The 26,421-nt window shown below is 40.3% G+C and overlaps 1 protein-coding gene and 1 pseudogene across 8 annotated transcripts in view; one reads left to right on the forward strand and one right to left on the reverse strand.

Annotated features, from left to right (window-relative positions):
* The window catches only part of LOC147012741 (uncharacterized), a 290,412-nt gene that overhangs the window by 192,275 nt on the left and 71,716 nt on the right, over nt 1–26,421 (reverse strand). For 6 of the 7 annotated variants that reach the window (XM_085853884.1, XM_085853879.1, XM_085853878.1 and 3 more), the window contains one exon: nt 7,324–7,449. The exons of the other annotated variant lie outside the window; for it this stretch is intronic. The gene's annotated coding sequence lies outside the window, so the exon portion shown is untranslated. The remainder of the gene's footprint in view (nt 1–7,323; nt 7,450–26,421) is intronic. 7 annotated transcript variants of the gene reach the window in all.
* Nucleotides 1–26,421, forward strand: part of LOC147012743 (uncharacterized) — a 643,866-nt pseudogene that overhangs the window by 33,384 nt on the left and 584,061 nt on the right. The window lies entirely within an intron of this gene.

Below are 26,421 nucleotides of genomic sequence, written 5' to 3' on the forward strand. Positions count from 1 at the left end.
AACAAACAAAAAAAACATACAAGCTGACTAACATATCTTGCAAAAACTTTGTTTTGGCAAGATAACAAACAAACAAGCAGTCATAGACTGGTACTTACGAAATCGTCAACTTGACCTCTGACCTTGTCTCATAAAAGCTGTCTCTCGTGAAGGTAGCGAAGCAAACCAGAAGTTTCTACAATGATTCGTTCCAAACCATCAAAAATCGAATGTTTGACCTCACTGTGACCTTGACCGTTGACCGATTTTGACCAGAATCTAATCAGCACTTGCCATCACCCTCCTGAATCACGTGGTGTAATTTGACATTGGTAGCTTCTTCCGTTCGAGTTATCTGTACCAAACCATCAAAAATCGAATATTTGACCTCAATGTGACCTTGACCTTTGACCGATTTTGACCAAAATCTAATCAGCACTAGCCATCACCCTCCTGAATCACGTGGTGTTATTTGACGTTGGTAGCTTCTTCCGTTCTCAAGTTATCTGCACCAAACCATCAAAAATCGAATATGTGACCTCACTGTGACCTTGACCTTTGACCGATTTTGACCAAAATCTAATCAGCACTAGCCATCACCCTCCTGAATCACGTGGTGTATTTTGACAATGGTAGCTCCTTCCGTTCTCGAGTTATCGTGCCGACAAACAAACAAACAAACAGAAACGGAAATCATCAATATACTTACGAAATCTTAAGATTTCGTAAGTAACAAGCAGTCATAGACTGGTACTTACGAAATCATCAACTTGACCTCTGACCTTGTCTAATAAAAGCTGTCTCTAGAGAAGGTAGCGACGCAAACCAGAAGTTTCTACGATGATTCTGTTCCAAACCATCAAAAATCGAATGTTTGACCTCACTGTGACCGTTGACCATTGACCGATTTTGACCAGAATCTAATCAGCACTTGCCATCACCCTCCTGAATCACGTGGTGTAATTTTACATTGGTAGCTTCTTCCGTTCGAGTTATCTGTACCAAACCATCAAAAATCGAATATTTGACCTCAATGTGACCTTGACCTTTGACCGATTTTGACCAAAATCTAATCAGCACTAGCCATCACCCTCCTGAATCACGTGGTGTTATTTGACGTTGGTAGCTTCTTCCGTTCTCAAGTTATCTGCACCAAACCATCAAAAATCGAATATGTGACCTCACTGTGACCTTGACCTTTGACCGATTTTGACCAAAATCTAATCAGCACTAGCCATCACCCTCCTGAATCACGTGGTGTATTTTGACATTGGTAGCTCCTTCCGTTCTCGAGTTATCGTGCCGACAAACAAACAAACAAACAGAAACGGAAATCATCAATATACTTACGAAATCTTAAGTTTTCGTAAGTAACAAGCAGTCATAGACTGGTACTTACGAAATCATCAACTTGACCTCTGACCTTGTCTAATAAAAGCTGTCTCTAGAGAAGGTAGCGACGCAAACCAGAAGTTTCTACGATGATTCTGTTCCAAACCATCAAAAATCGAATGTTTGACCTCACTGTGACCTTGACCGTTGACCGATTTTGACCAGAATCTAATCAGCACTTGCCATCACCCTCCTGAATCACGTGGTGTAATTTGACATTGGTAGCTTCTTCCGTTCAAGTTATCTGTACCAAACCATCAAAAATCGAATATTTGACCTCACTGTGACCTTGACCTTTGACCGATTTTGACCAAAATCTAATCAGCACTAACCATCACCCTCCTGAATCACGTGGTGTAATTTGACATTGGTAGCTTCTTCCGTTCTCGAGTTATCGTGCCTACAAACAAACAAACAAACAAACAAACAGAAACGGAAGTCATCAATATACTTACGAAATCTTTAGATTTCGTAAGTAACAAACAGAAAGGGGTGAAAACAGTAACCTCCATCCATCTTCGAAGATGGCGGAGGTTAATGATACAGGCTCTTTTGAAAAGGACATTCCATTTTGGTTTGGTTATAATCTTTGAACCGAGTGATGTAGAGCATTAGAAATGGTAACACTGTGAACATCAGAGTTGGGAGTTTAAGGCTTGTTGCTTGCATCATCCTACTCCTTCAGTTATAGTCATGGTGTTGTACAGTCTAGAACAACATGTTTTTATCGTCGAGTGTTATTATAAGACCGAAAGTGTTGTTCAGACAGAGCGAGATTTTAGTAAACAATTCAACTGCAAACGTACACCAAACAGGTCTACGATTATGTGCTTCATCAATAAATTTGAAAGGACAGGTGGCGTGAACGATAATGTGAAAGGAATTGTCAGCCGAAAGAAATCAGTTCGCAAGGAAGAAAATGTCACTAGTGTTCAGGAAGCACTTACTTACATGACTCACAAATCCATCAATCGTTCATCGCAGACTCTGTCTTGTCTGCATCAACAACATTCCGAATCGTACGACAAGACGGCAAACTTTTTCCTTACAAGATTCAAATGCAGCAAACATTAAGCGATAATGATAAAGATTGCTGGCTTGATTTTTCTGGTTTTATCTTATGCTTTGTCGATGGTCATCGGACCGAACTGGAGCGGATTCGGTTCATAGATGAAGCACATTTTCATTTGAACGGTTAGGTTAATAAACAAAATATGTGAGTGTGGGTTACTGAAAATCCTCATGAAACGAAAGAAATACATCTACAATCTACATCCTTTATGCTGAAACGTGTGGCGTGCACTCTCGTCTACCAGTATTGTCGTTCCCGTTTTTCTCTATCGAACAGTTACCACCAGTTCTTGCCTTAAACTTCTACAGGATATGTTTATGCCTCATCTGGAGAACTCTGGAGTGAACCTGCAGCCAACATTTTCCAGCATGACGGGGCTAGGCCACACGCTGCTAATGTGGTAATGGATTACTTGAATACTCACTTTGGAGATCGGGTCATTTTGAATCGGTAGCTTTGGACACGAATGAAGCTGGCCTCCTTACTAACCCGATCTCAACACATGCGACTGCTTTCTATGGACATATCTGAAAGATTGATGCTATGGAATCACCCCCCACACTATTGACGAACTGAAAAATACAATTACAGATGCTGTGCAGAGCATATGTGAAAACGTTGTTGGCGGTTCTATGTAATTTCGCAGTTGGTCTTTAGATGGTCGTACAAGAGGAAGGTACACATTTTGAAATTGTATTTAAGTGAGAAAAAAAACTCCTGAATAGGAATTGTATTCTAAGTACAATTTTTCAGAAAATAATGAAAAAAAAAATTTCTCGTTTTGAAATACTGTAAGTATGATTAAATTTGTCATGCTTTTTCTATGATGGGACCTCTTTTTATACCGATTACAAAAAAAAATCGACATAAGTTCACCCCCAGAATGCCTGTCAACACTTAATTCCACATGCCATCAGCAGATGATGAAATGATCGTTCGTTCTCATCATCTGCGTGTTGCAGTTATGTGATTCCCTCTCTTCCCATTGGGAGGATACCTGACACGTGATGGATACTTGACACGTGATGCCTGTGAAGTTCTGGATGAAGACCACTCTGTGGTCAAAACTTCTAACCTGAGCGTCGCCTGCTGCGGAGCTATATACTAGTTGATGGTGCCTCCACTTTTGCTTCCACTTCCGAAGGTGGATGGAGGTTGTTTTCACCCCTGTTTGTCTGTCTGTGAGCAGCATATCTCAAAAGGTTATGAACAGATTCGGAAACATGGTAGACAGGTTGGGTGTGCCACAATGATGAATTGATTAGATTCTGGTGAAGGTTTTGATCCGGATCCAGATATGAGAATGAAATTTTTTTTATTTTAAAGTGATTCTTCACCATTGAGAGATGGGGCCAAAAACGATACATAGCATATTTCAAAACATTGTGGATGGATTATGACAAAACTTGGTGGATAAGTTGGGGGGGGGGGGTGACAAGAACAAGCCCATCAGATTTTGTTCAGGTCCGGATGCAGATCCGGCCTATCAGTGGGATATAAAGCGTAATGTGTTCAGCCTGATGGAGGTATGTGCTCTACCGAGTGCCCTTCTAGTTTGTTTCTGTTTTTTTTGCAATGATCTAACACTCGTTGTCAAGCTCTCATAAATCACACACAGGACAAAGACATTAGTATATGGTGGACATTAGTAGTGGTAGTATATGGGATTTAAACTTGGGTTCTCAGCATCATGAGCCAGTGGTTCCGACAAGAATGCGAAGCAGGCCAATCCTGTTTAGCATTATCTGGACCAAAATGAAACACATGTTAGAAAACAAAAAATTAATTTAAACACGTATAACAATGTCAGGCTCTAGCAAATTTATTTAATTATCCCTTCCTTCAGCACATATTGTCACCTCCTTCAGTCTGCTTTAATATACAGCTGGTCATGCAAACGTAAAAGTCATGGGATCAAGAGGGGTCCCATGACAGTGGTCAAAATCTGTGCTAACTCAAGCTTTAGTTACAAGGGGACAGCTGGAGTCTCAATTGGCTTGTCTTGTTTGGCATTTCCAGAGCTGGTTGTAATGTGTTTAACAGGAACTGGATGAGTTCAATGTGTGAAAGCTCAGCAAGAGGGATATGTATGGTTTGCAAATCCTTGGGAAGAATCCAATTTATTTCCGCCCTCACCAAATTTTCCCACGGTAACAAATCCCACAAATTTAGTGGTTATTATAATAATAACGATTTAACTTATTGGACTTCCCTGACTTTGCTGTGCAAGCAACATAGTGCCTGCCTGTTTACTTAGTTAAGTACAGAATTTCAGAAACTTTTGAATTAGGAGTCAAAAAAATTTGTGCATGAGCACGATTGGTTTGTTTTAAATTTAAATTTTTTTCCCCTCTGCAGCATGGACAAAATTTCAGACACACATGACACCCTCACTGTACAACAAGATGTGAGAGACTTTAGCAGTGGAGAGGAGTTTAGTGTTGGAACCTCCCTCACCTCCAGTGTCACTCAGGGAAATCCTTTTGCCTCGGGCTCACCTGGCGTGGCACATGCGATGATGCTCCAGGCCAAAATGAAGAAATTCATTGACAAAATGGAAGCACGATTCAAAGAAATCTGGCAGTTAAATTAAAGAAAATAATGAAGTTTGACTCCAGCAGTTATTGAAAAAAATTTAGTCAACAAAGTGCAACAAATTGAAGATAGGATGAGATCTGAGTCCACATTAATACAGCAGGAAATTTATTTTAATTAACTAACAAATAAATTCCACGAAAATAATTGTGCTTGAGGAGAACCTGGAAAGTGAAACTCAAACAATATATGTGGAGCTGGCGCAAGTCAACACAGGGATGGATTTGTTGAGCACTGATCTGGAGTTCCATTGTGATGGTGTCGAAGCCAGCTTGCACAGGCAGAGCAAGGAAATTGTCCATGTAACAGAGCAATGTGAGGACATAACAAGCGGAGTGCAGAGGTTAGTCCCACATACCTGTGCAAGAGTGGGATTTACAGGAAAGGCTGAGTTGTGTTTTATGAAAACGAAAAGAAAGGCTGAGTTGAGAAAGGCTTTACTGAGAAAGGCTTTCCAGGAAATGCTGAGTTAAACCCAACTCGGCCAGTCAGGGCTCAAGTCGTATCACTGAGGAGCAGCTAATCACTTGTGACATTTAAATAAGGGAGGAGGTTGCTCAAATGCAGGAGCAGGTGAGAGAGGAGGTATGGTCTGTCAGTCATCCTCATAAGAAGGTGAAGTCGACCCAGGAGACCATTGCCAGCAGCCATATTGGATACCTAAGACTTCCAGATTGTTTGAGGAACAACCTTGTAGGAATGTGATAAATCGCATGGCTGGACTTGGACCATGGGGAGAACATTTGGCAAGCTTAAGGAAAGATTTTTATGGGTGAGGACGTATTCCTGATGCAACTTGAGTTGTGTGGCCCAACTTTATGATTGGTCTGAGCTGAACCACGCACAAAATCTGATGGCAACTGGGATCAGCTGCAGAAATCATAAACATGATGGATGTCTGCAAGAACAATGCATCTTAAGAAGCTGGATGATGTGCAATGTCACACTGTATGCATCATCAAGGACCCTCCACAGGAATTTAATATAAACCCCCTACCACACCCACACAGGAGAACTGCAGCAGGTCTAATGAACAGACTACACAAAGAGGAAGCTCCAGCATTTCTGAAGTCCATGCTACCTCCATCATAGACTTCAATAAGTTCCACCAGTGCAAGTGTCTCCTCTGGAAGCTATGTTGTGCAGGGTCTTACTGGCAAGATGGGGACTGGTCACTGGTCACTTGCTCGCAGTATGATCATTCTTATCTGTCTGCAATAATATTTGTGTGGAACAGCCGACCAGATGCCAACAATGTCAGTCACCCAACAACATCCGGGATGAAGGCTTTCTGCTCCAGAGCACACAAATATCCAAGATATTGTTGTTATGCAGCACTTCATAATACTCTTTGCTCTTTTTTTTTGCTTGCACTTTGATATTTTGTTTTCATGGTACAAGTGGGCACTGACTTCTGTTAGTGCTTTTTCATTAAAAAAAATCATCCTAAAAGGCCTGATGACCAGTGGCCAGACCTTTGCCGCTGTAAACTCCTGGTTTGGCACAACGGCACAGAACTATTTGGTCTGGGCTCAGCTCCAGCATGGCAAGTTAAAACCGCTCGGTATTATCCAGTGGAAAACTGATAATTTGGCTATCCTTGAAGGCCTGGTTTCAGTGTGCACCGGTGATCGTCTCAATTGTGGTTGCGTAACATGGTGAGGCTGCCGTCCACATAATTATATGAAAGAAAGCAGTATGAAAACAATTACAAAATACGTAATATTGCCTGCGTATTGTTTATGCTTACTATAAAAAAATTTTGGTTTTGGTCAGGACAATAATGAGCAGAATCTCTATTGCCCACTTTGTTAATTTAGAATCATTCCCAGTAAATAATAGTAATATCATTTGGCTTTTCAATACTTTAAACAATATAAAGTTTGAATGATTTTAACTTTGTCTCTATGATTTAATATGAAACCATCACATCCTCTACAATATTTAAAGCTTATGCCAAACAAAGTATTTGTTTCCAATTACAGAGCAGAGGTTGAGAATTCTGTTGAAAAACTTTTCGTATAAAAAAATATAATTAACGAAACAAAAACTATATATCATTGGCAATCTCATGTGCATATTGCAGGAATGTTAAAAATGTACCAACATCAATCAACATGTTAAAAAGGTGGGTTATAAAATAAACAGAGACAAATCCCCTGTCCTCACCCTTCTACAAACACAGATTTTCACCCAATGTATGTGTTTTCACTTCAATCACACCTCGTAATCCCTTGAGTTTTCCAAAGCGAAAGCTCAAATACAAGCATGATTTAAAACCTCACCATCATCCAGGCTTCATCAGAGATCGTTATCATTCATCGCCAGTTAAACGGAAGCGGGTTCAGGGTGGTGATGCGAGACTGGCAGAGATGTAAGAAAGCTGCATGAACATTGCTGCTCCATGAAATCTGCAATTTAATGAAAGAGTGATGCAAATGTTAACCTTGATTTAGTATATTGTCAAAATGTGAAATGATTAAATTAATGGTGGCATAAGGCTTAAAAGAAAAACAGCTTTTAAAATACCAGACTCAACACTTTATTAAAACAAGAAAGAGCAATCAGAGATTGTAGACCCTCACCACGTCTTGTTTTGTGTGGTGTATTTTGTGTAGCAAATAAATGGAAGGATGTACTAAATGAAAGGTTGTTGATTGTAAATGAAAGCTCAAAATGATCGAGTTGTAAATGTGTTAGGGGTCAAAGATCTGAAAACCTGTAAAGGTCAAATAGTCTGAAGGCCTAAAGGTTAAAACAAAAGGTCTGAAAGGGTCTAAATGGGTTTAAATGGTCGAAATGGTCTAAAGTGTCTTATCTAAAGGGTATTAGAGGTTGAAAGGAGCTCAAGGTCAAAGGGTCTTCCATGTATCAAAAGGTCTGAGATGTGTGAAGATCTTCGGATTTCTAAAGGGTCTAAGAAGTCTCAGGATATTAAAGGGTGTAACAGCGTCTATGGGGTCTAAGGGTTCTCAAGTGTCTTCGGGGTCGAAAGGGATCTTGAGTGTCCCAATGGGTCTTCAGGTTCTAAAGGGTCTGAGGAGTCTTAAAAGGGTATTAAGCATCCGAAGGGTCTTACGGTAATAAAGGATGTTAGGAGTCTAAAGGATCTTAAAATTTGTTGAGGTTCTAAACTTTAGAACCTTTAGAATCTTTAGAATCTAAAGGTGGTAGGGGTCTTAAATGCTATTAGGGGCCTCAAAGGTCTTTGGGGTCTAAAGGATCTTTGGGTTCCAATGGATCTTATGGGTTTTAAAGGGTCTTAAATTGCCTTCAGGTTATAAAGGGTATAAAGGGTCTTTGGGGTTTCAAAGGGTCTTAGGATTTTAAAGAATTTTAGGTGTCCTTAGGGTCTTTGTGGTCTTGGATTTGTAAAGAGTCTAAGATGGTTTGAGGAGTCTTAAAGGGTCTTATGGTTCTTAATGATCAAATGTAATTCATACACATACGTTCTGTGCAGACAAGCAAATGGATCCAAATTTAATACCCTCTCCCCTGGCAAGGGAAATAAGCACCTGTAAATTATGGCCACTGAATAATAGGGGAAATACTATATCACTGAATAATAGGGGAAATACTACAAGTGCAATATTAATACATCAATGATCATAATTAATGTACATTTTATTGCCTCAATTGCCTAATGACCCCCCATCCCGAATCTTCTATACGAATAAAAGGCAGTGTGTGTGTGTGTGTGTGTGTGTGTGTGTGTGTGTGTGTGTGTGTGTGTGTGTGTGTGTGTGTGTGTGTGTGTGTGTGTGTGTGTGTGTGTGTGTGATTGTGTTGTGTCATCATCTCCATATGCGGGTTTCAGTAAGTGGAACGGAGCCCTCCCAAGTCTGGAAGCAGGGGTGGATCCAGAAATTTTTTAGGGGGGGTTTACTTTAGGTTAAGATGTTCTCATATTGTGAAATATACCACCAAGCCTTATTCAAGCATCGAGGAAAAACCGGTTAATCTATCCACAGCCAGCAGTGTCTTATGCGGGTTCTTTCGCTTTTAAGATCATTTTCTCAGGAACGGTAAGACCGATCAACACAAAATTTTCACCATAGTATGTATCTTTTTTGATAGCATACTTAAGTGACTAGTGCATGCCCATAGGTGCGTGGTCGTACATGCAAACATTAAAAAAAAAACTTTCAAACCACGTGCCAGAAACAACGACTACACAGGCCGTTCCTTCACTCTCGTGTTCTCGCGACAACCACACTTCCACACACAGAGTTAATTAAAATCCAAATTAAAATCAAGTTTACCTCCCTGTCTTTGCTTGCCATGACATTCGCTGCCATGTAACCGGCACGGCCCGTGACGTCATCGTCGGCCGGCCGCGCACCAGCCTACGCAGCAACGTGTCATGTCATTGGTTGGTAAATAAATGGCCGCAGCAACGTGTCATGTCATTGGTTGGTAAATAAATGGCCGCAGCAACGTGTCATGTCATTGGTTGGTAAATAAATGGCCGCAGCAATGTGTCATGTCATTGGTTGGTAAATAAATGGCCATAACTTGGGAAGCACTTGTCTGATTAATATCAAACCTTGAAAAGGCACATCCTCAGGTCCCCAGCAATATAGCTGGCAAGTTTCAATGAGATCGGACCAGTGGTTGTCAAGAAACAGCGGTCACACACACACACACACACACACACACACACACACACACACACACACACACACACACACACACACACACACACACACACACACACACACACACACACACACACACACACACACACACACTGCTGGAATTATAAAGATGTTCAGTTGACTACTTTCTCTGCAGTGTGACGCCATTTTCTGGGGGGAAAAAAACTACCAAAACAGCAACAAAAAACATCTAAAGGTACCAAAAAAAACACCTGTTGTTTAAATTTTGTCTCCTACTTTCTTATTTTCGATCATAAGTTATCGCGTGTTAAAAATTTAATTCCTGGTTCGGTGCATACCAGCTCACTCTGATGTTACCGAAATTTATGCACCGTCTAATATGAAAACGATCATAACTTGGGCATTGTGTTGATCTATAAATGCGCATAATAAATGGAGAAATTATTAGAATACACGAAGTAATCACTATCCGGAAGTCCGTATGTTGTCACCCGTAATGGAGAACGCGGCTGAGGTTCCCTTCCCCATCGACCACGCCTACGCAGCAACGTATCTTTTCATTGGTTGGTAAATAAATGGCCATAACTTGGGAAGCACTTGTCCGATTAATATCAAACCATGAAAAGGCACATCCTCAGGTCCCCAGCAATATACCTGGCAAGTTTCAATGAGATCGGACCAGTGGTTGCCAAGAAACAGCGGTCAAACACACACACACACACACACACACACACACACACACACACACACACACACACACACACACACACACACACACACACACACACACACACACACACACACACACACACACACACACGGAATTATAAATAGATGTTCAGTTAAGTACTTTCTCTGCAGTGTGATGCCATTTTCTGGGGGGAAAAAAAGTACCAAAACAGCATCAAAAAACATCTAAAGGTACCAAAAAAACACGTGTTGTTTAAATTTTCTCTCCTACTTTCTTATTTTCGATCATAAGTTATCGCGTGTTTAAAATTTAATTCCTGGTTCGGTGCATACCAGCTCACTCTGATGTTACCGAAATTTATGCACAGTCTAATATGAAAACGATCATAACTTGGGCATTGTGTTGATCTATAAATGCGCATAAGAAATGGAGAAATTATTAGAATACACGAAGTAATCACTATCCGGAAGTCCGTATGTTGTCACCCGTAATGGAGAACGCGGCTGAGGTTCCCTACCCCATCGACCACGCCTACGCAGCAACGTGTCTTGTCATTGGTTGGTAAATAAATGGCCATAACTTGGGAAGCACTTGTCCGATTAATATCAAACCTTGAAAAGGCACATCCTCAGGTCCCCAGCAATATATCTGGCAAGTTTCAATTAGATCGGACCAGTGGTTGTCGAGAAACAGCGGTTACAGAGACACACACACACACACACACACACACACACACACACACACACACACACACACACACACACACACACACACACACACACACACACACACACACACACACACACACACACACACACACACACACACACACACACACAAGGATTGCTGGAATTATAGATAGATTATTAAATCATATGTTTCAGAAACAAATTTCTCTGTTGTACAGTATTCTGCTTTTGCACAAGTCAATGTGCAACCATTGCTTTGTCCATAATTAACAAGCACATTCATTAATAATTCAAGCAGCGAGTCACTGGGCATGTTTTCAGGTGTCTGCAGACAGCTGCAGCAAGTAATGATTATAATTTTAGTGAGAAAATATGCTTTAAAAAATATTTTCAAGATATAAAAGTATAAATAAGTGGGATTTTTGAAAGAAGTATGATTACACATCCAGACTGTTAAATAAACAAATTGGAAAAGGAATGGATATAATGGAAGAACTGGAAATGTAAATTTAACAGGTTTGTGGAACGAAAACATCGAGAACAAGTTAAGAGAATGTAAAGATCATAAAATGAAGGATCCACGACTTTATTTTAAATATTTTCAGAGCAACAGTAGAGTGCTTAAATAAATGTTTGAGTTGACCTAAATGAATACCAAGCTTTCTCATATCACAATTTCAAACAATGTTACTTAATATTGAAGATATTTATTCATATTTTTTTCATTTATTATCCCCGTGCTTAAAAAAGAACAGGGGAATATTGCAATCAGCTCCATCTGTCTGTCTGTCTGTCTCCATCCATCCGTCACGCTATCTCCTCCTAAACGGTTGTGTAGAAATTCACTGAACTTGGTCGTTATGATCACCACGTGGCAAGAAGGTGTGAGAGCAGTATCATTTTTGGCCCTGACCTTGGGGCCCCGAAAAGATCAAATATCAACTATGAGCACATTTTAAAACATTTTTTTTTAAACTACATTGGGGAATGCATGAAATATTTAACGATTTTTTTGCATTTGACCCCCAGTTCATGCCTCAGGGGTGGGGACTTGTGGTCAAACAGAAGATTTTTTTTTATCACTCAAAATTTGATATTGAGTCATTTCTGGGTGGAAGTTTTTGCCATCTCTCAACTTTCCTTTCGGTGGGAAGCATGGTGATTCGTGATGGTGCACCGTTGACTTCACTCGAGTTATAGTTATTATTGATTGAAACTTTGTCTTTTCACTCTTTTGAGAATAAAATAAGGGTTAATGCATTTGAAAAGCTAATATTTATGTGAGCAGTCAAATCATCCTTTGGGGGTGCATTACAAAACTTTGGGAAAAAAATTGACTCCAGCTTAATCGACAAACTACTTAAATTAATGCCAAATAATTAAAGTTGAAGGGGAAAAAGGGGGGGAAAAATAAATTCCAGAAAAAAAAAAACAGAAAACGCAAATTATATAATGAAAAACACTGGTTATTGAATATATATCTTCTTCTTCTTTCGGCTGCTCCCGTTCGGGGTCGCCACAGCGGATCATCCGTATGATCTGCATAGTGATTTGGCACATGTTTTACGCCGGATGCTCTTCCTGACGCAACCCTGATCGCCTCTTACAACACAGGAATATGGTACACCTATTTTAACCGGGGTATACACCGGCCCAGTACACTGGTGCTCATTGCGCCGACCTCGGAAGGATGGCAGGCTGAGTCAACCCCCTGGTGTATTAATTCAGTGGCACAACGGGGCGTGAACTCAGGACCTTTGGATCCCAAGCCGCTGCCCTAACCACTGCGCTAACACCAGGCTTGGTTATTGAATATATATATATATATATATATATATATATATATATATATATATATATATATATATATATATATATATATATATATATATATATATATATATATATACACACAAACACACACACACACACACACACACACACACACACACACACACACACACACACACACACACACACACACACACACACACAGACACACACACACACACACACACACATACACACACATATATGTGTGTGTAAAGACAGATTTGATTTTTTTCCTGTTATATAAATGCTTCTGTATCCTGAAGATTTTATGGAAATCTCAAGAAAATGCTTTGGGTTTCACATCACAGCTATTTCTTTTGATATCACATCCAACATAATAAATTTGCTACTGGACTCAAACTTTTGTACCATACTGTATGTACTGTACTTGAATGTAATGTACAGATGTATTACAATAAAAATAATTTTGTGTCAGATAAATCTGAGGCAGTGTTGATGCTCTGCTTGTGTTTTCCATTGACAAGTGAGCTTCTTTGGACATCACTTGCACTTGGCTTTGCACATGTAGGTGGTTTCATATCAAAATCTGTAGCAGCATCACTGAATTTTTTTACCAAGAAAACACTTAACTGTTGATCCAAAGAGTACAGAAAAACCGGCAATGTCTCAATTTGATCAGCCTGTTTCAGAAACTCAGTCTCTCAAGTTCCTCACATCAGCAATCTCTTCACTGTCACATTTCTTGGACTAGGCATCCTCCATAATGCTATTATGTTCTTGATACTCCTTAGATAATTACAACATATAAAGCATCATAAAGTACACTTCACTACAAATAAAGGACTCATGTCTTAGCTGGAATTTCCACAGGGTGAAGTCAGATTTTAGACATCATTACCACATTCAAGCAAAGCAAAAAGCAGGGTTAAGCAAGTGGTTCATGTCTATCCGTCCGTCTGTCTGTCTGTCAATGTCAGTTTATGATCAAGGAACAACATATTTACATTGAATGTTATATTATGAACACGAATCAGAACATGAATTGGCAGGCAAACCTGCTGTTTTACAGTGCATTGTCTCTGGATTTGTCCCAATTGCACATGCTCAGAGAGGAGCAAGATGACATTTCCATTGTGTCTGCCTGCCTGGCACTTAAACAAAATTGAAAATCAATCCAGACAAGAAACTTACTGTTTTCAAGGACATCATAAAGGATACATACACCAGGCATGAACAAGTCATGTAATATGTTACATAGGGTGGTGTAATAAACACTGCGAAAACAGCGGTAAAATGGCGGTAAATTACGGAATTTATTTCTTTATACAACTTTTGCAATCATTATTTTATTTTAATTTAATTTTATACCTGAACACTGTGGAAGATAAATCACCTTCTTGTCACTTCCAAGAACCTGCAGTTTTGCAGTACTTGGACATGTTAAATCGGGTGGTGTATAAGGGGGATGTATAAATAAGACTGCTTCAACAGCGCAAAACTTCCAGAATTTTTTTTAACGCAATTTCCTACTCATGTAAATTATAAGAAAGTATTAAGATCTCCTTTGTTTCAAAATCTCTCTTCAGATCAACAAATATGAAAAATAAAGTATTTTATAAATACAAAGCAAAAACAACTAAAAAGACCAAAGATAAATATACTTGTTACCACAACATTTTAACTTCTCATCCGTAAGAGCAAAAATGAGGTATTATTCTTGTCAATTTGATATCTTCAGAAATTATGCCAAGGGAACATGGAAGGTGATCAATAACGTCTTAAAGAAAAGTGAGAAAAACGTTTGTCTTTGGTGATTATACCAAAGGTGATTAGTATATATATATATGTGTGTGTGTTAATGGAGTCCACAAACAAGATCCTCCGACCTTAGTCCATGCATTTAATTCTTTTTTTTCATGAATATTGGTCCAAATCTTGCTCAAAACATTCCAGTCACTAATATATCTTTTCATACTTTTTGAACCAACCAAATCACAGACATTATTCTTCTCACCTGTTCATGAAACAGGGATTATCAATATTGTAAGTAACTTTAAGATGAAAAAGAATTTGGGTTATGATGATATCACCAACATTCTTCTGAAGTTTATTCAGGAAATAGTTCTCCCATTAACCCACATTCTGAACTTGTCTTTAGTTAATGGTATTGTTCCAAATAAAATGAAAATAGCAGAGGTCATTCCTATAGTCAAGAATGCTGGGCAGCAGGACTTGGGGAAACTATCGCCCAACATCACTTTTGACATCCTTTTCGAAGATTCTTGAAAAAATAGTTTATTCCCACCCAATTAAATTTTTAAGTGATTGTCAAGTTTTTGCTCAGTCTCAATTTGGTTTTCACCAAAAACATTCAACGACACACATGTTGCTGTTATTTATTGATAAAGTTGCCTGAGCTATTGACAACATGTCACACACAGTTGGTATTTTCCTGGATTTCTCCAAGGCTTTCAACACAATTAATCATGAAATACTACTATATAAACTATCCCACTATGGAATCAGGGGAAACGCCTTGGAGTGGTTCAAGAACTATCTTTCTGATCGAAAACAATATGTAGATAACGGTTTTGAGTCTACTCTTCAGTCAATTTCCTGTAGGGTCCCACAAGGCTCCCTCTTCGGCCCAATCTTGTTTATCTTATATATATTATTCATTTATTAAATGTCATTTATCCTTTTTGTAGATCTATTTTTCTCTCACTGTAGTCCTTTAAACTCTCTTGGAAAGTGTGAATACTGAACTGCGATTTGTTTTTAATTGGATCCAGGCCAACAAATTGTTCCTTAATATTGTTACGAATTTCGGTCCGCCCGGCGTGCGATCGGCCACGTAACTCAAATCGCGACCGCGTCGCCCACCGGAACGGACAATTCAGTCGTGACCCTCCGTGGAACTATCGCCAGGAGCTTGTCACGGGTGGGTCTTTCGACCACACCAGAATCGTGCCAATCGGCCACCTGTGCAGGATAGGGTTGTTTGCCAAACTCGACCTACCTAAGTACCTGCGCGAGTAGTTAACCGGGCGATCGTACCTCGCCGCTGACCGGCCGAGGACACGAACTGCTTAAGCGGTCCGTTCCGTGCTTCAGTGATAACCGAGCGGTGTTATCGCCGGCCCCGACGGACGTGATTATTTACCGGGTGCTTAAACCCTTCTACCAATTCCTTCCGTGATGCAAGATGGCACTTTCAAACAAAGGAAAGGACGCAACGAAATGGGAAACAGTTCGACAAGTACATTTATTTCACACACACAAGGCAAGCACGTATTCACAGCCATACAATAAGAATGCACATATAACAGTCAAAGCAATGAAAGCAAGAATTACAACCAACTTCAAGCAAAGGTTTATTTACATGCACTTAAACAGTTTCTACTTTACAAGACACGGCGCCACAACACGCATTCACACAAAAGCAAAGGAAAGACCCCCCTCAAAGGCAAGGGAGTCAGACTGGGCCCATGGGTCTAATGCGTGTGGAGCCTGGATGAGCGGCCAGGTCCACGAGACCGAAAGGTCCTACCCGCGCCCTCGTGGCGCGATAGCGGGCAAGCCGCAATGTCAGCGTAGCTGCGCCTGGCTTCGTGCCCCTGGCGGGGTCGGCGAGCTCTCTCCGGCGCTCCCCGTCTGCCTTTCCCGTCGGCTTCGAGCTCAGTCTCCCGACTCGACTGCCCTGCCGACACTGCAGACTTGACTTCATCTCCCGACACTCCGCCGCTGCCACTCCACTGCTCCCACTTGGTTCTCTGCCGACGTACTGTGCACCTTGACTTCCACTTGACTTCCCGCCGACGTACTGCACCGCTCCCACTTGACTTCCTCTGCCGACGTACTGCGCAACTTGACTTCCCGCTTGGTTAAAGACTCCCCGAGCTGCGCCGTGCTCCCGCTTATATAGCCCGGTGGAGGAGCGTATATGTAAATTTCTGGATCACAGTGGGTTTGGAGGTGGGGCTACACCACCCGATGCTCGTTCATTGCATGGATGCAAAGGGGGCATGTAGCATTCCTGATCCGATTCTTGAGGCGAAAGGAACGCATTCACAGCCCATGGCACGACGTGTGGTAGAAAGGCAGAGGTGGTGGGAGTTTGGTTGTTGGCGGGCGTCATTTGAGAATGGCGGTGAAGCGATGTTTGCGGGGTGGAGTTGTGGAGGTAAAGAGGCGAAGGTGGTGGTGTTTGAGTTGTTGGGGGATTATTGGTCCAAAATAACGATAGAGAAAAGAAAAACGGCTATCTCAAAGGATCGCAGCCCAGTGAACACGGAAATTCCCTCTAAACAACGGTGGGGAAATCTAACGACACAATTACTTATCGTCATAACTGATCTAAGGACCCTTTATGGTGTATTGCGAATTTCCACAGCTGTAACAATATTAACAAAACAAATTTCATGTTATTTAGTATTTCCATATCAACTTTACCTGATCAAGTATTAATAGTCACAGTGTAATACAAGTTGAATCAAAAAAAATTATTGGTGTTTCTATAGATAGTAAGCTGTCTTGGAAAGTACAAGTTGATTTCTTTTGTAAATTATTGTCTTGAAATACCAATGTCAAAAACAAACTAAAAACTTTTTTTGTACCCACACATTTTGCGTATACTGCATTCCACCCTAATCTTGGCATATTTGAATTACGGTATACTTGCTTGGAGAAACATTTCTAAAGGCCACACAGACAAAATTAGTATCGGTTAGAAACGAGCTGTTAGAATAAGAAATAATGTTTGATTTTACTCATATACAAGTAAGCTGTTCTATGATTACAATATCCTTAAAATAACTGACTTATTTTCCTTTTGTCATTGAACCTTCATGTACCAACTAGCTAAAGGTAATTTACCAAATGCTTTCACTTCCTCTGTTCAAACATAACAGTGCTATATATTGTTACACTATGAGAAAACATGATTGTTTTAATCTTCCACGTACTTGTACGGTCTTCGCAAACAAAACAATTATGTTCACAGGACCTAAACTCTGCAACGGTTTAAATTTCTGAATTAACTGAAACCCCCCTCAATCAATAGATGAAAGCAAAAGCTCAAGTGTTACTTTTCAAATATTTATGTGCAGATTTTCAATGTCCTTTTGCTACTGGATTGGACAGGTGGAACCGCAAAGTGATAAATTATTCTGTTCATTATACTAAAGTGTTCTCTTTGTAGACCACATGGCTTCTCATATAATGTCCTTCCTTCATATTTTCAATGACCTGAAACACATTTTGTGAGTTTGTACTTTACGTCTACTTCCAACTTATTGTTATGTTCTGACTAATAGTCTCTTTGGAGGAGCCCAATTCCTTACAAGGTCAGCTTTTCATTTCGGTTACTCATATTTTACACTGATGAATTTCATTTCGGTTACTCATATTTTACACTGATTAATTATTCATACCTTATTTATCTCATTTGCTACTTTTATGTATTTCACTGGACATTGTATTTGATTCAATTTATTTCTTTGCATTATTTTGAATTTGAAATTTATATGAATCCCATTTTTTGTTGTGAAATGTGGAACAATAAACAAACAAAACAAACGATATTTAATATCATTATTTTATTAAAATTGAACTATATATCTGAACACTGCATGGGGTAACTCTCTATTGTTCTATGAACTCTTTCGTTGAAAATGTTTTGATTTGAAAAGATGCAGTTGCTGTTACTACTTGTTCAGAGTGGACATGCTTATTTTGCATTGAATTTGTGCTTCACTCAGAGGTCCCACCTATATTTTCACAAAATCATTAGTCAGGATGTGATGTACTGTTAAGTCAGTTATTATCAATAACTTGGTAATTTATTGACTAACTTGGTAAGTTATTGATAATAACTTCCTAATGTAGCAATCAGTCAACGATAAGTATGGCACTGTCCTTCCATGACTGAGTGGAAGATATGCCCGAAAACAGTAGATTTTGTCGATATGTTTATTTCTCTTAAAGAAAAAAAAAACTCATTGGTAGGAAAGATCTCCGTTTGCCAAAAGGGTTGGTTGGGCTGCAGAGCATTACAGGAGGATTTGATGTGCACACGCTGAAACCTGTGAAATATAAAACCGATCAGATTTTTAGGCCATGTTAATTAAAAAGATATGTCAACATGCCTGATACGGCCACATGTTATTTGCACATTATGTAAATCACAGAAAGAATCCATCAAGTGAGTAGATAGCTCCTTTTCTGACTTACTGTGCTCACTTTTCCTCTTCCCTTTTCTCCTCTCCTTTTATTCCCCTTTCCTCCTCTCCCTCTGCTCTCCCTCCAAACCCCATTCCATGTCATTTTCTAAACTCAGTTTTGCATATTTTTATATTCTTGGCTTTAAAAAAAATCATTTACCTTTGATAATACAGAAATCTGAAAGAGCTCATTCTTCTTTCTTCTTCTTGCTCTTATTCTTTTCTTGACACTTCAAACTATTATCGCTTCCACTCTTCCACACTCTCTCTGTCCTACCACTTCCCTGCCCCCACTCCCCCCCCCCCCATTGAAAAAGAAAAACTATGCCCATGTCAATCCTCTATCCAAGGGAGAAAAGGTACAGAATGTGAGAGCTGGAAAAAAAACACAACAACTGGACAAAACTTCACCAAGACAGGGGTGTTAAGGAAACTTATTTTACTTTAAAAACACCAATTAAAAAAGTCAGAGGAAATTCAGAATAATCAATGGAAAAATAAAAATGTCACCATGAAGCTGAAAAATCATATGAGGGAGTGTCGAATAAAAGCAGCGCACCGAAGGAGATAGGTACATGAAGTAGACTACTTAGTATATTATAAAATAGATTCTTATTCTGAAATACAATGAATATCGCCACAGTTCAGATGTCCATTTTACTAAAACGTTGTCATGGAAACAGCATCTATAATTGTGCTTATTAAACTATCTAAAATGGATAGTGTTAGAAATCGATATGATCCAATAATATTTATGTCTGACAATTTACACTGACAAACAGCTTTGATTATAATTGATTGTAGGCGAGGGATGGAGAAGGAAAAAGGAAAAGGATAGGTGGGAGGGGAGTACTATAAGCTTTGAAACCATGCTCATGCTTTCCAATTCCAGGTTTAAGAATGAATTGTCGTTTTGCTTGTGCTTTTGCCAACCTATTTTTTTGTTTTTGAATCAAAGATATATCTATAATTTCAACAACACTTTAATGATGATCAAAATATATTCTTAAACTCATTGGTCTCTGTCATGGTCCTGCATAACTGTATTTTGGTAGAGAAATCTATTTTCTTTGGCCAGTTCTGGCTTAGTGATATTGTTGTGGGGCCGGGTATCGGTGGCGAGCACGACCGCTAGAGGGAGTAGTAGAGTCGGCTCCACCGAACACACCGGAATTGAGGTCGTGACCCTCGGATAAGTCCGAAAGTCACGGGTCCCTTACAGGACCATGAATCGCCAATAATTTGACCACGTGGGGTAGGGTTAATTGCCAAACTTCAATATACCTAATTACCCAGGCGGCAAAGCTACCGACGAATTCACACCCTCGACGGACCAAAAGCAGGACGAGCCGTCACCGTGCCCGAACCGTGTGTAACCCGAGCGGAGGTTACCAAGGCCTGTCGGTCCAAATGAACAATTTACTGCCTCGCTATTTCTCAACACACACTGTGCCAAGCCAATGAAAGAAACACAGAAACGAGCTAGAACATTTAACAAAAGGGGTATTTATTTATAATGGGGCAGGGGAACACGCAAGAAGGCAGAGTTTACTGAATAAAAGGAATGCAAGTTATGTACAAGGCACTTAAACAATTCTACTTACAGGATGGCGCCACACACACGCACACACAAGAAATGGACCTCGTGGGTCTATCTCGGTCAAGCCGCGCCGGGGTACCTGTCTGCTTCGTGTGGCCACACCAACTCCGAGACCACCACGGTGGGACCCAAACCCATGCCTCCAAGTCCACAGCCCACGAATGAGGCCGCTCAACCACGATCACACCGTCTGCAGAACGCTCCAGCCACGAGCACACCGTCTGCAGAATGCTCCAGCCATGAGCACCACACTGCAGAACGCTCCAGCCATGAGCACACCGTCTGCAGAACCTCCTGCCACGAGCACACCGTCTGCAGAACCTCCTGCCACAAGCACACCGTCTACAGAACCTCCTGCCATGAGCACACCGTCTGCAGAACCTCCTGCCATGAGCACACCGTCTGCAGAACCTCATCCAGACCACCACACTCCTCCTCTTTTGGTGGGAGGAGCTTCTTCTCCCCACCACTCGCCTCCTGATTGGACGGTGGGTTGTCAGGCGACTCGTGGCGGCCTCCCGATTGGGGCCAAACACTCCATCTGGCTAAGACAGAGCCAGTCTGAGATGATAGCTTCCCTGACTGGGCAAGGGGTGGTCTGGTGGGAGGGGCAACAACCACCCTCCCACCGTGCGTGTCTGAGAACCCAAACGGAACAGCCATGGGAGCACCTTATTCTCCACCTCACCCCTGTACGTGACACAATGCACGTGGGCGATAGCGGCGATGGTGTTGTTATTGTTGTAGTTGTTGATGTAAAAACCTAGTTAAAAAATAACCCGTAGCACACACATGTAATTCCCATTAGACAGAAGGGGAAGGATTCTAACTGTACACATACTTATCGACATAACTAACTTTGTGACTTGAATGTTGAGTGCGCATGGTTTCCAGATACGTAACAATATAAAGCAAAGAGTGGCTGTGAGTGGGAGGATGCAAGTACGTGACGAAGTACCTCAGGGGTACTGGGACCATTATCTATATCTATACTATAAAAGTGAATTGGTACATACAATATACTATATTTGTTTATATATACTTCAAAAACTAAAAAAACTACTGAACTAAATCCAACCAAATTTTGCATGTTGCCGAAGGGTACCTCAAGTATAGTTTCTGTCTTTCTGTTTCACATCTCAGGAAGGACATAGCTGTCATAGAGAGGGTACAGTATTAAGCTAGCTAGACTCAGCTATGAGGAGCGGCTGGAGGAGACAGGACTTTATACATTAGAAAGGGGGTAATTACGAAGAGGATTTAATTGAGATGTTTTGGGAAAGGACAGGTATGGCCAAAATAAGTGCATAAGTTTTTCAGCAAAATAGACAATGATAGGACCAGGGACCAAAGCCTGAAAGTAAAGAAGAGGAGAGTTAGGGCAGTATTAAGGCAAGTGTGTTTCATCCAGAGAGTAGTTAATGCATGGAATGGTCTCTCTAGAAAGGTAGTGGCAGCAGAAAGGGTAGATAACTTTAAATTGAAATTAGATAACTTTAAGGTACCTAGAAGCAGTGGAGATAGAGGGATACAGGGATGTTGGTAGGTAGCATGCATGTGGATAGGTGATAGCATTTGATGTTGCTGTAGCAAAGGCATTGTGGGCCAAATGGCAACCATCTGCACCAAAGTTCCTTGTTATCTTTCTTTGCACAAAATAATATGTAGACCAATCTCAAAAAAAAAAAAAAACTGCAAGCAATACTTAACAATTTAAGGAAAGCAAAACTATAAAACAGCTTGTGTAATCATTTTGTTGTTTCCATCTAAGCACTGAATTCATGTTGTTGGGACCTTAGGATTAAATCCCATAAACCATGTTTTGTCTATTAATACTCCTGTAATCTCTGTTAAAGCATTGTAAGATGGCAGGATAATCTTAGAAGTTTGTACACTCACCTCTGAGCCTCATAGCTTGGGTTCAAGTCTTGACCAGCTATAAACTCTCACCCTGGTGAATCACATGCAAGGTGATGCATCAAGGTGTGTGCTGTCCCTTGGATGGACATTAAGATGGGTGTCCCATCTGCTTTAATTGGTAGATGTTAAACTATCTACCCACGATATTTTTCATGAAGAGAAGGCAAGTTATTGCCAGCACGATGGCAAAATTTAAATTCCTGCCATCTTCAGTCAAAGGTCAAGCCTGGCCAACAGGTTCATGAAAGACTTGCGCCAAAAACGTTCCGTGCGCGACCCCATAACGTGGGAATCATTCGGACTGTTTCAGAAGTAGAGAAAGTAGTGGTAATAGAAGTAGTATGGATCTATGTAAAATTATATTGGCGTTTCTTATGTCCGTATTGATGTAAAAGTGCACTATTGTTTCCTAGCTTCTTTGTCTTGCACGTGATGTGTTCAAACTCATTCATGGGTGTCTTCGATCACTGTTAAAACCAAGGAACGCTTTCGTCAAACATTGTAACAGATAACAACCTTTTAATTTCTGAATATCTCTTTTTCTTAACCCTTAATAATACATTTCACTTCATATGCATTTTACTCGTTCTTTTGTTCCACTGTGAAAATTCAAATTTGGAAAAGAGCTTAATGGCTCAGAAATCCATTCACATACTGATACTGACTTATGAACAAGTATTTATTTACCCTCGCTGAAGGAGAGGGTATTGCGTTTGGGTCTGTTTGTTTGTCCGCACAGAACTTTCATGTTTTTCTCCGCAACTGCTTGTCGGATTGAGACAAAATTTTCACCATTGGTGCGACTACTCATGTAGAATATTTTGATCATAATTATGACATCATAGGTCACGTATGTTGGAAAAACAGAAAAACTTTGGACCTCTATCTCTGAAACCGCACCAAGGAAAAAATTGAAACTTGGCACACGGCAAGTACTCTTCATGGGGAATGTGTGGTTTTAATGACGCCATAGGTGCCTTTGTTATGACATAATTGCAGATGTAGAACGCTACATGTAATCAGGATGAAAAATATTGAGGACCATGTAGGGATAAAATGGTCTACAGAAAAAAAATTGATGAAGTCAGATCAATCGATGATGTGAAACTTCACATTTATTATGTAGTTGTGATAGGAATACATGTTTTAAATTTCAACTTGATCAGACGCATTGTCTGGCAGCCAGAATTATTTGATTTTTTTATCTGGGGTTTTTTATTTGTTTTTTTTTTTTTTTAAATAAGGCTCACTTGGCTGTGCCTGGGTGGGTTTGTGAGTAGAGAAATCGCAGCTGAAATGTGAATCTGATCCAGGTTCCTCCTGATGATGTCATCTTTGCTTTTTCTTGTTCGAGTTCCTTCTGATGACTTCAATGCAGGACTGTACCTATTTGGTCGTCTATTTGATTTGAATTGAATTTATTTTAATCCCATCCTACATTCAATTGAATAATGAATAATAATTAAAAAAACGTCATGGGTCAGGGTCAGGTGTCCGATCAAACCGGGGTTGCATCAAAGCGGGATGTTTTGGTACCCAGTCATCACTGCCAGCAGTTTTAAAGTGGCAATTCTAATTATCTCTTATTAATTACGTAACACACCGGTACACAAACACCACACAAAATACACCACACAAAAAGTCCTGGTGAGGGTTTGCAATCTCTGATTGCTCTTTTTCTTGTCTATGTTTGAACCCTTCACCTGTTTTTCTCCGATGTTCTGCCCTTAAAGCCGAATATATATGTATTTGCTTTGCATACTTATGTCGATTATTTAATCTCTCTGACATTGCATCATATAATGATCTATTGTTGCAGTTTCTGCAGATGGACATAATTATTTTGAGTAATGTTTTTGGTTGTGCATTCTAGCCGCTTGATCAAAAACATATACTCAATAGAATTAGGTCGAAAACCATGTCCAGAAATGATGGAAGCGTTTTTGAATCTCTGTGAATAAAATGTACTGCCTGTTTTTGGTGGTGATTTAAGGCAGTGGCCTGCAGAGATCTTGTGCTCCCTGCCTGTGTTTCTTTTCCTTTCATTCCCTCTCTTCACCCACCCCCATCTCTTCCTTGCAGTCCGTTTCGCCCGCTCACCCTCCCCGTGCATTTCAACGAATTCCTTTGAGTAATCGCGCCTGTCTGGCACGGGAGCTGACTGTCTGGCTCGTATTCAAATTTCAGGTGAAGGCGGAAAAAGGTGCAGGGGTGAGGAAAGCTCCAGCAGGCAGCTGGAAAATCTGTTCCAAATATCCCTGCACCAAAGGCAAAATACCAAGTCAAAGTGGGGCATTTCTCGTTTCACTAAATTCAAAATCGAAACACATTTTCATTGCACAATGCATTTTTTGGACGGAGGTCCACCACGTGGGGTTCATTCTCTTGTTTCTATCTCCTACTCTGTTGTCCTCCATCCCAGTTTAAAAAAACTCCTCCCCAAGACTGATTGTTGATGCAAGCTTTTGTAGTTTTTTTCATCACCAGTGCACACCTCATTTTGGGTAAATAATTCAGTGATTGAGACCTGGCAGTAATGGGTGTTAATTGTGGATGAATAATTATAGGATCTCAGTCTGAGTTTCCCCCACCTTGTGATGTCATATATGAGCTTTCCTTCACAAATATCATAATAGATGTTAAAATGTAAAGGAATGACCGACCCTTCCACGGTCGACGTTACAACAATAAGTAATTATAACATTATCAAATTAATAATTCCTTAGGAATGCCCAACCCTGGATATGGAATTAATTTGTCAAACTCAATTGAGCTCAAACTCATATGATGGCTGCAACAACCACAACCTCTCTATTCCCCAGAGTTGCTTTTTGAGTTACATTTAATGAAGCACCAACAATCTAATATATAAAGCTGAGTTCGTATCTGTGGATGAATGTGTGGGTCTGTCCGTGGGTCATAAGCATCGCCCATTCTACAAGCCACGCCTTCCCGCTCCTTTACCTCCAGCCATCCAGAAATCGCCGCCATCTTTTTCGCTCAACATAGCTCAGATTGTTTATGGAGGCCTCTGATGTACATATGAAGACTGAACAATGCATATTCTATCATTATAATAAAGTACCGTTTTGAGGAAACAAAGGTACATTTTGATTCCAACTCAAACGAGGTAATACATGTTTTGTCCGCAGCGGTCTAATATACATCACCCAATGAAGGTACATTCTCATAAGTGCAGAGGAAAGAAAATAGTGTTCTTTCATTGAAGAAAAAAAAAACTTTGGGGTTTTTGCTTGACTCTTCAAAGCTTATAAACAAACTGATGGACATGTAATACACATGTTATATGAAGTAAATAAACATTAACATTGGCTCGGTCATGAAATACCTGTGTCAGTAAGTAATTAAATCGGGAGGCCACCAGGGAAATTCCTGAGAGATATACTTTTGTGCACTCAACATCACCCCTGAGTTTATGTACGTTTTAAAACTGAACAAGGTACGTTCTCATTTCAACAAAAATAGTCATGATTAATATTTAAAATCTGTAATTAAAAAACTGTCCTTTTGTAGGCATTTTGTATGGACTGTATGCTGTCGAGATGTCCAGGGGTGTGTTCAGTTAGCAAGCAGCTGTTCCTTATCAACGGTTTTGAATGGAGTGCTTGCTTGACTGCTTAAGCCACATGGCAAGCTCTCCACAAGAAACTGAACACAAGCAACTACAATTGGTAACGAACGGAGGGAGGGAAAGGGGTGGGGTGAGCGGAAGGTCCCGGTGTTGCCTGGCAACGCTGGGTACCCCTGCTGGTACTTTATAAAAGCAGGTTTTGGAATTCTAAATCATGCCACATCACACCACCACTGCTCCTCAAATCTCCGCTGCAG

The sequence above is a fragment of the Eptatretus burgeri genome, chromosome 14 (assembly GCF_056783735.1).
Source record: "Eptatretus burgeri isolate ZD-2024b chromosome 14, Ebu_testis_v1, whole genome shotgun sequence".
Classification (NCBI taxonomy): Eukaryota; Metazoa; Chordata; class Myxini; order Myxiniformes; family Myxinidae; genus Eptatretus; species Eptatretus burgeri.